Source organism: Neoarius graeffei, chromosome 16 (assembly GCF_027579695.1).
Source record: "Neoarius graeffei isolate fNeoGra1 chromosome 16, fNeoGra1.pri, whole genome shotgun sequence".
NCBI classification, from domain to species: Eukaryota; Metazoa; Chordata; class Actinopteri; order Siluriformes; family Ariidae; genus Neoarius; species Neoarius graeffei.
The window spans coordinates 30,957,462-30,971,780 of NC_083584.1; the positions used below are offsets into that span (position 1 = coordinate 30,957,462).

General features: G+C 45.6%; 1 protein-coding gene across 2 annotated transcripts in view; it reads left to right on the forward strand.

Moving 5' to 3' along the window:
- poc1bl (POC1 centriolar protein homolog B (Chlamydomonas), like) overlaps positions 1-14,319 on the forward strand; it is an 86,494-nt gene that overhangs the window by 18,925 nt on the left and 53,250 nt on the right. The window lies entirely within an intron of this gene.

The window sequence follows — 14,319 nt, forward strand, 5'->3', positions numbered from 1 at the left end:
CCAGCCGAAAGTTAATTATTTTCCAATCACAGTATGACCTGAAGTGTTCTATTCCTCTTATACATCAGCAATTATTCTATCCACATTCATTGGATATGAGCAATCATGCACGCTGATTGGCTACTCTATTACTACGATATCAGCTCATCTACCGTGAGTAGAGAAAAACAAAATGGTGGCGTGTGTTGCTTGAACCAACCGAGGATGAAATAAAAACTACTCGAAAACAAAACCCCTAAAAATACAAAAAAGGTAACAAAATATGGAATAAAAGTATTTTATGGTAGGGTTGCAAAGGAGTAGACAGTTTCCGGGAATTTTGGAAACTTTCCCGGAAAGTTTCTGGGAATTTTGAAGGGCCCGGGAATATCAGGAATTTTTGGGAATTTTGGCATTTATTAAGTTTTAAACATTTTAAAACATTTCATCACCCAGAAAAACAAATCAAAACCCATGTTAAGCCTTTCTTTCAATTATGTACTGTTTTGTACTAATTAAGAATAGGACATATTGCTAAATGCCAATGAATAAAAGGCTTTTAGTTTTTCAATATGAGTATCATATTCAGATTTTTCAGTGAAAAATTATTATTCTCAATCTCAATTATCTAGTCTGAGGGACACTTAATTGAAATCCAGTCAAAATTGTCAAAGGTCAAATGCGCATTCCCAAGTTCCCTACCACAAAAGGGTAGAAGGTCTGGTATCCCTTGGTCTACTACACATATTTTGAATACATTTTTTTTTTTTTTGTGTGTGTGTGTGTGTGTGTGTTAGGGACCTCTCAAATCTGCATTTGAATAGACTTCTATTAAGTGTCCCTCGGACAAGATATCTAGTAATTTTGAATTGAATAGATTTATTTTTCTAGAGTATACCCTTTGGTAAGAATTAACTGGAAATCTAACTTATTGCATAACAAGTAGTGATTTCTAAAAATCTTGCAAAAACTCCATTTTGACCATTTTTATTACAAAATTTTACAAAACTTGAAGACTCGTCTACAGATTTAATCACAAAGGTTTCACATCATAAAATAACAAGGAATATTAAAAAATTAAAATTTGTAATTACTAGTGGTCTTGAAATAAGTTTTGCTGCTTGTAAAATATATTAGTGACACTTTTTTATTTGAATCTGGAGCAAGGCTGTTTAATGTCATTGTTTTAATAGCATTGTTATTAACCCTAATCATTACTTCTAATCCGATAATTTTTTAAGCAAATTACTTGACAGGATATGGTTTACAAACCAGTTGCAAAATGAAAAAGGAATTCAAGTTGTTGAAGTATCATTACTGTAGTAAACAAAAAAATTACAGGACACAATCTTCAAAATCATAAGTAGAGTTAAAGTTGCTTTTGAAGAGAAGTTCTCACAAAGTCTAAGGTTATTGTTAAATTCATTATACATGTAGCAGGGAAAACCCGTATTGTTTTTGTAAAACATTTGGTGGTTATTAATTTTCTCAGTTGTTTAATTAGTTACATGCTTGTTTTTGCTTGTATGTTCTTCTGAACATAAGAGAGACCCAGAGAAATATCCTAATCTGAATAAAAGGACCTTATTTTTTTGTATCAATTTTTAAGTAAAGTTGGTTTTGAAAATTCCCGAAAGTTACCCAAAATTCCCATAAATTCCCGTTAATTCCCAAAATTTCCATGGAAATTTTCCACTCTGAAAATTCCCGGGAATTTTGCAACCCTATTTGATGGTAAGAACATTAATTTTTGAGGAATGATTGATTATTCCAAATCGCATTTTTTTTTAAATTTATTGCATTTGCACAAAATTAAAATGCTCCGTTTCTCAAAATCGTGGATAGAATAAGAGTTATTCCACTCAATCTTGTCGTACATGGTTTATAGCAGACTCGGCGCTCCATGCCTCGTCAGTTATCAGCTCATATACGACTCGTAGAATAACTGTTAATTAGCAGACTCTGAATTTTGTTTGTTTATTAAACACCCACATCCATTTTATCTGTTTTATGTTTAATTTTGCTGAACGTCCACAAAACAAGTTGGTTCGTGTTATCACTTACGTTATAACAACTGGTCATTCCCTTGCCAGCCTCTGTTCTTTCTCTCTTGAAGTTAAGACAAATTGCATTTTGTCACGCTCCTGAGAAACTGCAAAGCCTTCCATCCTGAACACTTTCCTGTGTCAGAAAACTTACAGCTTTATCTCTGACTGTTACAAAGTGCTGACACCTGGAGACTCCTGTAGTGGTTAGCACCATGGCCTCACAGCAAGAAGGTTCTGGGTTCAAGCCCCGTGGCCGGTGAGGGCCTTTCTGTGCGGAGTTTGCATGTTCTCCCCGTGTCCGCGTGGGTTTCCTCCGGGTGCTCCGGTTTCCCCCACAGTCCAAAGACATGCAGGTTAGGTTAACTGGTGACTCTAAATTGACCGTAGGTGTGAATGTGAGTGTGAATGGTTGTTTGTCTCTGTGTCGGCCCTGTGATGACCTGGAGACTTGTCCAGGGTGTACTCCGCCTCTCGCCCATAGTCAGCTGGGATAGGTTTCAGCTGACTATGGGCTTATCCCTGTACAGGATAAGCGGTTACGGATGATGGCTGGCTGGATGGAAGAAATACACCTAATTTATATATGTTTATTTAGCATTCGTTTCTGTCTGTGTTGAGCACTGGATTGTACAGCTCGAGTTCTCCTACATCGAGTATTTCTGAAAACTGAGTAAACTGAATCCGCACCCAGACAACTGTGGTTCTACAGACAGGTATGGTGAACTTTTTAAGAGAGGACGGAGTATAATTTTTATGTATTGGCATGCTCATTAAAATATCCCGTTCTCTCATTATCTCTAGCCGCTTTATCCTGTTCCACAGGGTCGCAGGCAAGCTGGAGCCTATCCCAGCTGACTACGGGCGAAAGGCGGGGTACACCCTGGACAAGTCGCCAGGTCATCACAGGGCTGACACATAGACACAGACAACCATTCACACTCACATTCACACCTACGGTCAATTTAGAGTCACCAGTTAACCTAACCTGCATGTCTTTGGACTGTGGGGGAAACCGGAGCACCCGGAGGAAACCCACGCGGACACGGGGAGAACATGCAAACTCCGCACAGAAAGGCCCTCGTCGGCCACGGGGCTCGAACCCGGACCTTCTCGCTGTGAGGCGACAGTGCTAACCACTACACCACCGTGCCACCCTCATTAAAATATCATTCTCATTAAAAACAACGATGGTGGGATGTGCTTTTAGTGTTCATTTAAGTAAGAAAGCAGGTCTTGGTATTACTAATGACCGTTGCTGTATTTAGTCCTGCTTTCTGCCTGAATTGTGAAGTTTTATTGATCTGGTTCACTGCCAAGTTAGCATCATGGTTGAGTGCATTTACAGATCTACAGCGCACTGCCTTAACGTGAATCTAACATGAAATGTTGTGCAATGTTCTTGGAAACGCAGTCAGTGTGAACCACGTTCTCTCTGATTGTGATCCAGGAACTTTCTGCAGTTTGCACTTGCCTTTGCCAGATTCCCTGGTGAGACTAGTTTAGTCACTGTGTAGTTTTATATTATGTCGTGTTCCATCTCTCTAATGAGACACAGACCTCATTAGAGAGATGGAAGTAAAAATTCCCCTTCCAGCCCACACCCCTACGGATTCTTTGCCCATTAGCACGAATCAGCCATGTTGGTTTACTCAGTGTTTATACGTCTTTTTTTTGTGTGTGTGTGTGTTTAATGAGTCGGGCTTTGCCATACATTTTAAAACACACTTTGAAGGGATGTAAAATTAAATTATCCCTTCTTCCTGTCTTTTGACTGTGCTTCTAACTGCTTTGGGGCTGTGTGAACCTTTTTCTCTACCTCTGGGATGCTTGTTTGTTAATATAAAGTTATTCTTGCTGCTTGTTTCCATGTCAGTTATTGCCCCATTGGTGGCTTTGAAAATGTTATTGTGGGGTGTTATTTATTATTTTTTTTTTTTAAAATATCACTAGTCGCGATACTTGTTGTGATTCAGGGCTTCTTATTGAAGCTTTTGTAGTGGTGTTTTGGACTGAGTCCAACAGCGGTCTAAAACACAAGCTGTCACCTTCTATTTCATCAAGGATACTGCCATCTCGTTCTCTTAGCCATTTATCTCACTCCAATTCTCACACGCTGGCTTCCGTTCCCCAGACTCTTGTGAAAACAGCTCTGGCATGTCTACCCAGTGTGCTAAGAGTCTATTCACTTTATGCACCACACTTTTTTCTTTGCACAGAATTGCAAAGAAATAGTTTGAAGGTTTTTCAATCCTAAATATCACTAGACCAAAAAAAAGAAAAAATCCACTTCCTGGGTTTTTGTAACACAGCTTGTATTCTAATAGAATTATGAACACTATTGGTCTTGTTACCCTTCGTCTTTAAAGTGCACATCCTAGACCAATTTTTTTTTTTTTTTTATATGAAAGTATGTCCCTTTACACACTCATCCAGAAGGGTAATTTTGCACAAGGCTATCTGTCTACAGCAGAAAAAAATAAAATAACAAAACGCGTCTGGAAAAATCCCAAGGGAGTCTGGAGCCAGATTCGTGACGTCACCTGCGGAAGCGCCAGCAGGCTGCGCGAGCTTGCACGGTTTCTGTGCACAGCCTGTGTAGACCAAGTTTAGCAGCGAGCGATTTTGCATTGAAATATGGAATTGTCACCTGAGCGCAATGTTACTTCGCCTTTGGATGAAGAATATGAGGAGATGTCAGAATTATTTCTTACCCTGGCAACAGTCAACTTGTGAATTGCTGATTTTCTTGGTCTTTTTCTCGGCTCTGCTTTGGTCCTTGGCTTCCGGGTGCCTTCCATGAAGCACTCCCATTTCTCTCTCATTGTCCGGTCTTTTGGAAAACGATGAGTACTAATCCCATCAAGATTGGTGTTGCTACACCCTCCTACGATACATCTGTTAACCATTTTAATAATTACGCGATAACATTGAAGAAATTTGCAGAAAACCACCAGGTCGTTTTCTCATAAACAAACCAGCGCTGACGTAGGATTCAGAGGGGGCACGCAACGTCACGAAAATCAGTGTTTGCCGGGAAATCCAAATGCCGAGTTTTTTCAGATGTGGACCAGTTCGCCTCAAATGGCTTGATTTTCAACTGAATTTTTCTGGTATTGCGCAGGGTAAAAAAATTGCACAAAATGCAAAATGTGACAGATATTTGAGCAAAGTTTAATATAAAATAGGAGAATTACATTGATCTTGCTCCTGAATTTACCCGTGATATGCACTTTAATATATCCTCCAGAGTTCTATTTCCTTCGCTCCAGACCGCCAGGGCGGTGCTGAAAGCACTAGTGGAAGGATCTTTGCATCTGCGCGTTTCGAGAGTCGCATACAAAAGTCGTCATCTCATGACGTATGATGTGCCTGCCTATATAAGGCAACATCCCACGTCATTTGGCCTCTTCTTTTTTCTTGCATTGGAATCGCATCTCTTCTATTGGAATTGTGTGTGTGCTATCAGTTAACTGTGGGAATACCTGCGACAATCTACAGTGCAGCTCATGACTGAAGAGGACTTCAGTGGGACTCGACTCCACGCGAGCTGTTTGGTCGCTAAGGTAACTTGTTTTATGCATCGATAGTCACTGAATCTTGGCTGCCAAGTTTTCAGGGGCGTCTATTATATCGGTCTTGTCACAAACTGTTCGGTTGCTGGCAGGTTTGTCAGTGTTGAGCGAGTTAGCAAATTGGTTGCCAATAACGTTAACGTGTACTTACAACTTTACGTGCGCATCGGTTTTCTGGTTGCTAGTAAATCGTTGTCTGTAGCGGTAAAGTTGCACTTGCAAACTCACTGGCCTTGGTTGCCAGGCTAGCAAGCAGCGCTACACCTTGCTTCTTTTCTAAAAAAAAAAAAATCGCAGGTAAGTAGACACTGAGATGGATTCAGTGAGGTGTTCCACTTGCCCCAATCTAATGGAGGTGCTGGATGCACATGATCGCTGCGCGGAGTGCCTTGGCATGCAACATCTAAGGGAGGCAATGTCTGATCCATGCCCTTCCTGTGTGTTAATGCCGCTTACTGTTAGACAGGCGCGGTTGGCTGGTGTGGAACGTGCGTCTAGCAGTTTTCTGCTCTCGGATTCTCAGACACAGCGTAAGCGTAAGCTTTCACCACCAGTGCATGCAAAACAGCGCAAAAAATCTAAGTCTTCTGAGTTAGAGCATAAAGTGGAACTGCTCTCATCTACAGTGGAGTGTCTGCTGCCTCTGCTTGCAAGCCCCCCCCCCCCCCCCCCCCACACACACACACACACAGAGCAGGGGCACAGGTAGGTATTGTAGAGGAACAGCCTGCACCGCCTGCCTCCTTGTCACCCGTTGGCTCATGTTCTCAGCCACCTGACCAAGAGGAAGTGATGTCTGTGGCTGCCTCAGACACCTTTTTCAGTCAGTCTTCTTCCTCGGCGCAGCCACCAAGCGAAGTCCTGCCAGGTGTTGAGCCCCGTGATTTGGGCAGTGATGTTACCTCTGGGCGATCTGGGGAGTCTGCCTCAGTGGTGGGTTCGGTGGAGGCCACACTGAAGGCATTGCTTGCACTTTTGCAGTTGGACACCCCAGTGCCTCCTACCGGATCTGAGAACATGTTCCTGCGCCGTGTTCGGCGTGCCTCTCTGGTAATTCCACAGCGTCGTGACTTTACTTCTGTGGTGGCCTCTGCCCTGGAGGCTGCTACGAAACCTGCCCGTCCAGACCAGATGTCTCGCATGCTTGCAGCGATGCAGGACCCCGGTGCTGTTGGCTTGGGTAGCATGCCAGTAGTTGAATCAAGCATTGCTTCGCTCATTGTGTCTCCCGATGAAGCACTTTGGGAGCAGGTGCGTTGCCCTAACGCTGAGTGCCGCTGCACAGACGAGCTACTTTCTTGTGCTTACAATGCTACTGCCTTTCTTGGCAGGGTGTCTAACTCGCTGGCATACATGCTTGTTATGCTGCACTCGACACTCAACACATCATCGGCAGACCCACTGACGGCTGAGGTACTGGAACTTGCACTGCAGGCTATGGGTGTCATTGCCAACCAGTGTGGCACTACCTTGGGCACCTTGCTGCAAGCCCGTCGACAAGTGTGGCTGGCTCAATCGCCTCCGCCAGAAGTATGCAGGAACAACCTGAGGCACCTCCCACTGGCACCTGGACAGGTCTTTGGGCCAGCAGCACAAGAGGCCCTGGACAGACGTGTGTCTGTTACAGAGTCTCACTCCCGCCATGTGGGCGTAGCACCCACCTTCAGAGCTCTGCCAAACTCTTCTGCCTCACGCTTTAGGCATGTGACCCCTAGAGCTGCACAAAGGTCTCCCCATCGACCCCAGCAGCAGGCCCCCAATCCCCCATCTCCCTCGGCCAGGCAGGGTGGTGCTCAGCCACACCATGAGTTTTCGCCCTTTTTGACAGATGGGTCCTCCCTGCCGCCGTCGCCCCCCCATCCCTTCCGAAAAACATAGACAGGACCACTAACAGGTCAGGGCCAGTGGCAGGAGTTTTTACAGGCAGCCAGCTAGCACGTTGGCGCAAAATAACAACCAACCAATGGCTACTCCCTACCCTTTCAGAAGGGTACCGCCTGCAATTCTGCCGCCGGCCACCAATGCATTCGGGTGTGAGGCAGATAGTTATAACCAATCCAAGACAGGCAGAAGCCTTGTCAAGAGAAGTTCAGTTGTTGCTATAAAAAGGAGCCATAGAGATGGTCGACCCCATTGTTCACCCAGGGGGTTTCTTTTCAGTTTATTTTCTCGTTCCAAAGAAAGACGGTGGGTTCAGGCCGATTTTAGACTTAAGAAGGTTAAACCGTTTCTTGAAGGTGCTTCCTTTTTGAATGCTACGAACAACAGATGTACTGCAAGCAGTCACAAACCAGGACTGGTTTGTGACCGTAGATTTCGAGGATGCCTATTTTCACATACCCGTTGCCGTGGACCACAGGCGCTTCCTTTGTTTTTCGTTCATGGGAAAGATTTTTCAGTTCAGATTTCTCCCCTTTGGACTTTCTCTGGCGCCAAGGGTGTTCTCGAAATGCGTCCAAGTAGCACTAGAACCCCTTCAGAAGGAGGGCATAAGAGTGCTCCCTTACTTGGACGACTGGCTTCTTTGTGCGGCATTGCCCGAACAGGCCAGGGAACATGCTCACCGGTTGCTACTACACGTTACGGCTCTGGGGTTCAGGGTTAACCAGAGGAAGTGCAAACTGGTCCCAGTCCGGGCAACATGTTTCATCGGCCTTGCCCTGGATTCGAACACTATGCTGGCCAGTCCCACGCCAGACAGAATAAGTTCAATTCTCACTGGTGTGAACCACCTTCGTGTCGGGGGAACTCAGCGTTATGTTTCTCCCCTTCAGCTGTTGGGGAAACTTACAGCAGCCTCAGTAGTCATTCCTCTGGGTCTTCTGTGGCTAAGGGCTTTTCAGAGTTGGCTTCTTCAACTGCGTCTGTGTCCAGTGCGAGACAGGCACATGAGGGTGAGAATAACACGCCGTTGCATGCTCACGCTAAGACCTTGGTCCCAGGCACACTTTCAGGAAGTGCTGCGGGGCAAACATGTATTGGTGCGTACAGACAATGTGGCAACTGTTTTCTATATCAATCATCAGGGGGGCACAAGGTCTGTAGCTGCACTTCAGGTGGCTCACAGTCTCCTAGTATGGGCTCAGGACAACCTCCTTTCCATAAGGGCATCTTATCTACCTGGACGCTGTAGGTGCAATCAGTTAATTATTGAAATTAAGTGATCAATCTCATTAAATCAGTCTAATTAAATTTGAAGGTTAATAATTAAAATGAATCAATCCCATTGAATCGTTTACTTTGACTCATTTGAATTGAATCATACCATAGAATCAGTCTCATTTGAAGTGAATCATTCAGTGAATTGTTCAATGAATCATTTAGTGAATCATACCATTAATCCTGGATAAATTACCAAACAGCTAGATTATGGTATATTTCCAAATTATTATTGAGCACTTACTATATTACATAAATCTGCACCTTTTTGAATTCTTTGCGATTGGGGACTTCAGATATTGTTCACACCAACAAGATGAATACACACAGCTTTGATAATAAATGAATTTATTATACAAAGATATAAAAATAATAATTAATATATACAAGCAGTGAGGTCTGTGTGTGTGTGTGTGTTAGGCCCCTAGGCCTGAGCCAAGGTGTGTGTGTATGAGGGAGCTATAAAATTTGGAATGTTCTTATCTGATTGTGTTGGTATGTGTGAGTGTGGAGGAGGGCTTGACCATGTGTTTAGACAAAAGGCTAGTTCTGTATAGCTAACCAAAATGTGTTTGAGCACGAGGTAGGCCTAGATTAGCTTTGTGTTGCTAAGCTAAGACAGGGAGGGAAGCTATCTAAAGTGTATCAGGCCTGGTCAGGCCTGTTGAGCACGTGTTTCTAAGTAACAAAAAGGATTCCACACTCATAATATTACCAAACTCACTGAAATCTTAATAAGGTCAAAATGTGTGTTTAGGAGATTGAGGATATTAGTAAAAAGAATAAGAGAAAGAGAGAGGCATGCACATCCTATTAAAACAAATGAGATTAAACAAACAGAACAATTCAATTCGACACGCTGCGTGTCTAATAGTGTAATGAATAAACCTGGGTTTAAATTCACACTTTCAATAAAGCAACTTCCTAAAACTAGCTTAATTATTATGCCCAAATATATTTTACTCAATATCTTGCCTCTAGCAAAGTTCTGAGAAGATGTTCGCCGTTGCAGAGCTTCGCTGTTCATGAAGCACGTGAGTCGATTCCGTGGACAGAGAACTTCTCTTGATCCGACGCGTCGTTCGTGATGAAAGGAAAGTCTCTGATTAATGTGCGCAGAACTTCAATCAGGAGGAATTCTGGTCGCTCCTAATTACAAACTAGACAGGGACACTCTAACGAGTGCAAACCCCGCCTTTTCCCTATTAAAATACATTGGGCGAAAATTTCGAAGTTCTGCCATGACCTTGACCTTTGACCTTTGACCTCCAAAATTTAATGGTTTCCTTCCTGGGTGATTGGCAACACGTACAAAATTTGGTCCAAATCGATCCATTGGTTCTTGAGATCTTGCAGACACACAGACAGACAGACAGATACACACACACAGACTGACGCAGGTGAAAATAACCCCTCCGACTACTGTCGGCGGGGTTAATTAAAACTGCGTTTGAGCTGCAGTCGTGACGTCACTTCTAATACGAATAAACCGGTTGTAACTCAGGTTGAGTTTAAAGATCGCGCTATTCTGGACTTTTACCTTGGCCAGTGGTTAAGCACAGAACGCGCTGGATGGTGAATCTTGCAAGAAGGAAGTGTTTTCGGGTTTGAGAGCATCTCTTTTGTGCGTCTAGATTCCTTGGAATCCGGACACGAGGGACAAAGAGCGGAGCTTCCGCCTGGACTTATGCGCGCATGGCGGACTGACGTAGATGATCCCGTCCACGCGTGACGTAGGTCATGCGGAAGAGGACTGGGAGTTGTAGTTCTTAGAGACAAAATGGCGGCATGATACCTACAGACGCCAAACAGTGTGGCAGATGCTCTGTCACGCGGCAAGGTGTCTCAAGGGGATTGGAAACTGCATCCAGACATGGTGGAACGGATCTGGAAAACCTATGGGAGAGCAACTGTGGACCTGTTTGCGAGCAGTCAGACAACTCATTGTCCGACATGGTTTTCCCTGGGAGAAGAAACGGCAGCATTGGGCCAGGATGCTCTGGCCCACGACTGGCCGAGGGCCATCCTTTATGCCTTTCCCCCTCTACCACTGTTGTGGAGGACTCTCTGCCGTGTGCACGATCACGGTCACCATGTGCTATTGATAGCTCCTCATTGGCCATCCAGGCCATGGTTCCAGCTCCTGCTGTCACTACTAGTGGGACCCCCTTGTCAGCTGCCCAGCAGGCCCGACTTGCTGACGCAGATGGAGGGCAGGATTCAACACCCATGTCCCAAACGCCTGAAGCTCTGGGTGTGGCCCTTGGGGCCCCGGGGCTACTACTGGAGTGTTCAGAAGGGACCAGGAACACTGTGGTGAACGCACTTGCAGAATCTACCCGACGCTTGTATGCAGGCAAGTGGAAGGTGTTCTGTGATTGGTGTGCGGAACGTAACATCGACACCCCCCCCCCCCCCCCCCCCAAGCTGCTCTGTTCCACAGATTTTAGATTTCCTGCAGCACCTTTTAGAGCTTGGCAGGGCTGCATCTACACTTAAGGTGTATGTTGCAGCAGCACTAACAGCCCACCGTTCAGAGGTTGGAGGTGTTTCACTTGGGTCCCACAGGCTGGTGGTAGCCTTTTTGAGAGGGGCATTTCGTCTTAATCCTCCTCATTTTGTGCGGAGTCCGTCATGGGATCTGAACACTGTGCTCGAATCCCTTTGCTTGCCTCCTTATGAGCCCCTGTCAGCAGCTGACATTCAGTGGCTGTCTGTTAAAACGGCTTTTCTTCTTGCCATCACAACAGCCCAGCGTGTGAGTGAGCTACATGCCCTCTCAGTGAGTACTGTTTGTCTTCGTTGGGGCCCCATGTTTGACAGTGTTTCATTGTGGCTTAACCCAGCTTTTCTCCCAAAAGTCTTATCTCCCCAGTTTAGCAACCAGCTGATTTTGCTGACTGCTATACCGGCGGACAGGACAGACTTGCATGCAGTGTCGTGCCCTGTCAGGGCTCTGAGGTTTTATTTTGATAGGACGGCAGCCTTTCGTACGACAGATGGGCAGTTCTCTGGGGCGTACCACTCTCTGACATTTGTGCTGCTGCAACTTGGTCCAATACATGTACATTTGCCTGGTACTACAGGCTAAATGTTGCGTCCATGCCATTGCTGTGTGCAGCTGTTCTTCCAGAAGGTGGTGATGCGCTTCTGAATTCCTCGTGGCTGGGTTGGTATTCGTCTTCCACTAGTGCTTTCAGCACCGCCCTGGTGGTCTGGAGTGAAGGAAATAGAATGCTGGTTACGAATGTAACCGTGGTTCTATGACTAAGTGGAAGACCGCCAGGGTCTTTGGTCACTCGGATTGCGCGAGAATGATCTTGAGGCCAAATGACGTGGGATGTTGCCTTATGTAGGCAGGCACGTCATGAGATGACAACTTTTGTATGCGGTTCTCGAAACGCGCGGATGCAAAGATGCTTCCACTAGTGCTTTCAGTACCGCCCTGGCGGTCTTCCACTTAGTCACAGAACCACGACCCCCCCCCCCCCCCCCCCCAAGCTGCTCTGTTCCACAGATTTTAGATTTCCTGCAGCACCTTTTAGAGCTTGGCAGGGCTGCATCTACACTTAAGGTGTATGTTGCAGCACTAACAGCCCACCGTTCAGAGGTTGGAGGTGTTTCACTTGGGTCCCACAGGCTGGTGGTAGCCTTTTTGAGAGGGGCAGTTCGTCTTAATCCTCCTCATTTTGTGCGGAGTCTGTCATGGGATCTGAACACTGTGCTCGAATCCCTTTGCTTGCTTCCTTATGAACCCCTGTCAGCAGCTGACATTAAGTGGCTATCTGTTAAAACAGCTTTTCTCCTTGCCATCACAACAGCCCGGCGTGTGAGTGAGCTACATGCCCTCTCAGTGAGTACTGTTTGTCTTCGTTGGGGCCCTATGTTTGACAGTGTTTCATTGTGGCCTAACCCAGCTTTCCTCCCGAAAGTCTTATCTCCCCAGTTTAGCAACCAGCCGATTTTGCTGACTGCTATACCGGCGGACAGGACGGACTTGCATGCTGAGTTGTGCCCTGTCAGGGCTCTGAGGTTTTATTTTGATAGGACGGCAGCCTTTCGTATGACAGACCAATTGTTTGTTTGTTTTGGTGGCGCTCCGAGAGGAAGGCCTCTGTCCAAGCAGCGGCTCTCCCGTTGGGTTGTGGAGGCAATCACCCATGCCTATGAATCTATGGGACGTACTGTGCCCTCTCCTGTCCGCTGCCATTCGACGCGTGCTCAGGCAACATCATGGGCAGCTCTCTGGGGTGTACCACTCTGACATTTGTGCTGCTGCAACTTGGTCCAATACATGTGCATTTGCCCGGTACTACAGGCTAAATGTTGCGTCCATGCCATTGCTGTGTGCAGCTGTTCTTCCAGAAGGTGGTGATGCTCTTCTGAATTCCTCGTGACTGGGTTGGTATTCGTCTTCCACTAGTGCTTTCAGCACCACCTTGGAGCCTATCCCAGCTGACTATGGGCGAAAGGCGGGGTACACCCTGGACAAGTCACCAGGTCATCACAGGGCTGACACATAGACACAGACAACCATTCACACTCACATTCACACCTACGGTCAATTTAGAGTCACCAGTTAACCTAACCTGCATGTCTTTGGACTGTGGGGGAAACCGGAGCACCCGGAGGAAACCCACGCGGACACGGGGAGAACATGCAAACTCCACACAGAAAGGCCCTCGCCGGCCCCGGGGCTCGAACCCAGGACCTTCTTGCTGTGAGGCGACAGCGCTAACCACTACACCACCGTGCCGCCTATGTTTAGAAGTTATATTATTAATCTCTCTAATAGCAGAGGGGACAAAACTTCCTCTGAAATGCTTTGTCTTGCAGACAGGTAGGTTGTATCTGTAACCAGATGAAAGGAGCTGAAATTCCTTATACAGTGGGTGAGCGCTATCTTCCAAGATGGAACCAGCTATCCTCTGCAACTGTCTGGTGTACAGGGTCTCAGGACTAAGTTGTGGCTCTCCAATCAGCCTGCCAGACCACTTAACTATTTGAAAAAGGGAATTCTTGTTTTTAAAAGACAGGTTGTTGAACCAGCACGCCAAGCAGAAAGATTAGATGGATTCAATAAAAGCACGGTAAAAGAGGGTAAGCAAGGTTCGATCAATATGAAAGTAAGACAGTTTCCTCAGACAATGCAGACGCTGGTTGGCCTTTTTAAAAACAGCTTCACAGTTTACCTCAAATGTGAGCTTGTTGTCAATAATGGTGCCAAGGTATTTGTACTTGTCTACACTCTCCACTTTCTGACCATTAATTTCTGTGGGCGTCTGGATCTGCTTGTGCTTTCTAAAATCAATAACCATGTCTTTGGTCTTCGAGATATTTATCTGCAGGAATGATTTGTTACACCACTCTATAAATTCGTCCACTATTGGGTCATGACCTGCCTCCCCGCCTTGCAGTAAACTCACAATCACTGTATCATCTGCATATTTTTTAAATAGATCTGTTCACTGTATTGCTGCGACACATATTTGTATACAAAATAAAAAGGCGAGGTGACAGTACACATCCTTGTGGTGACCCGGTGGAACTGCAGGTCTGGT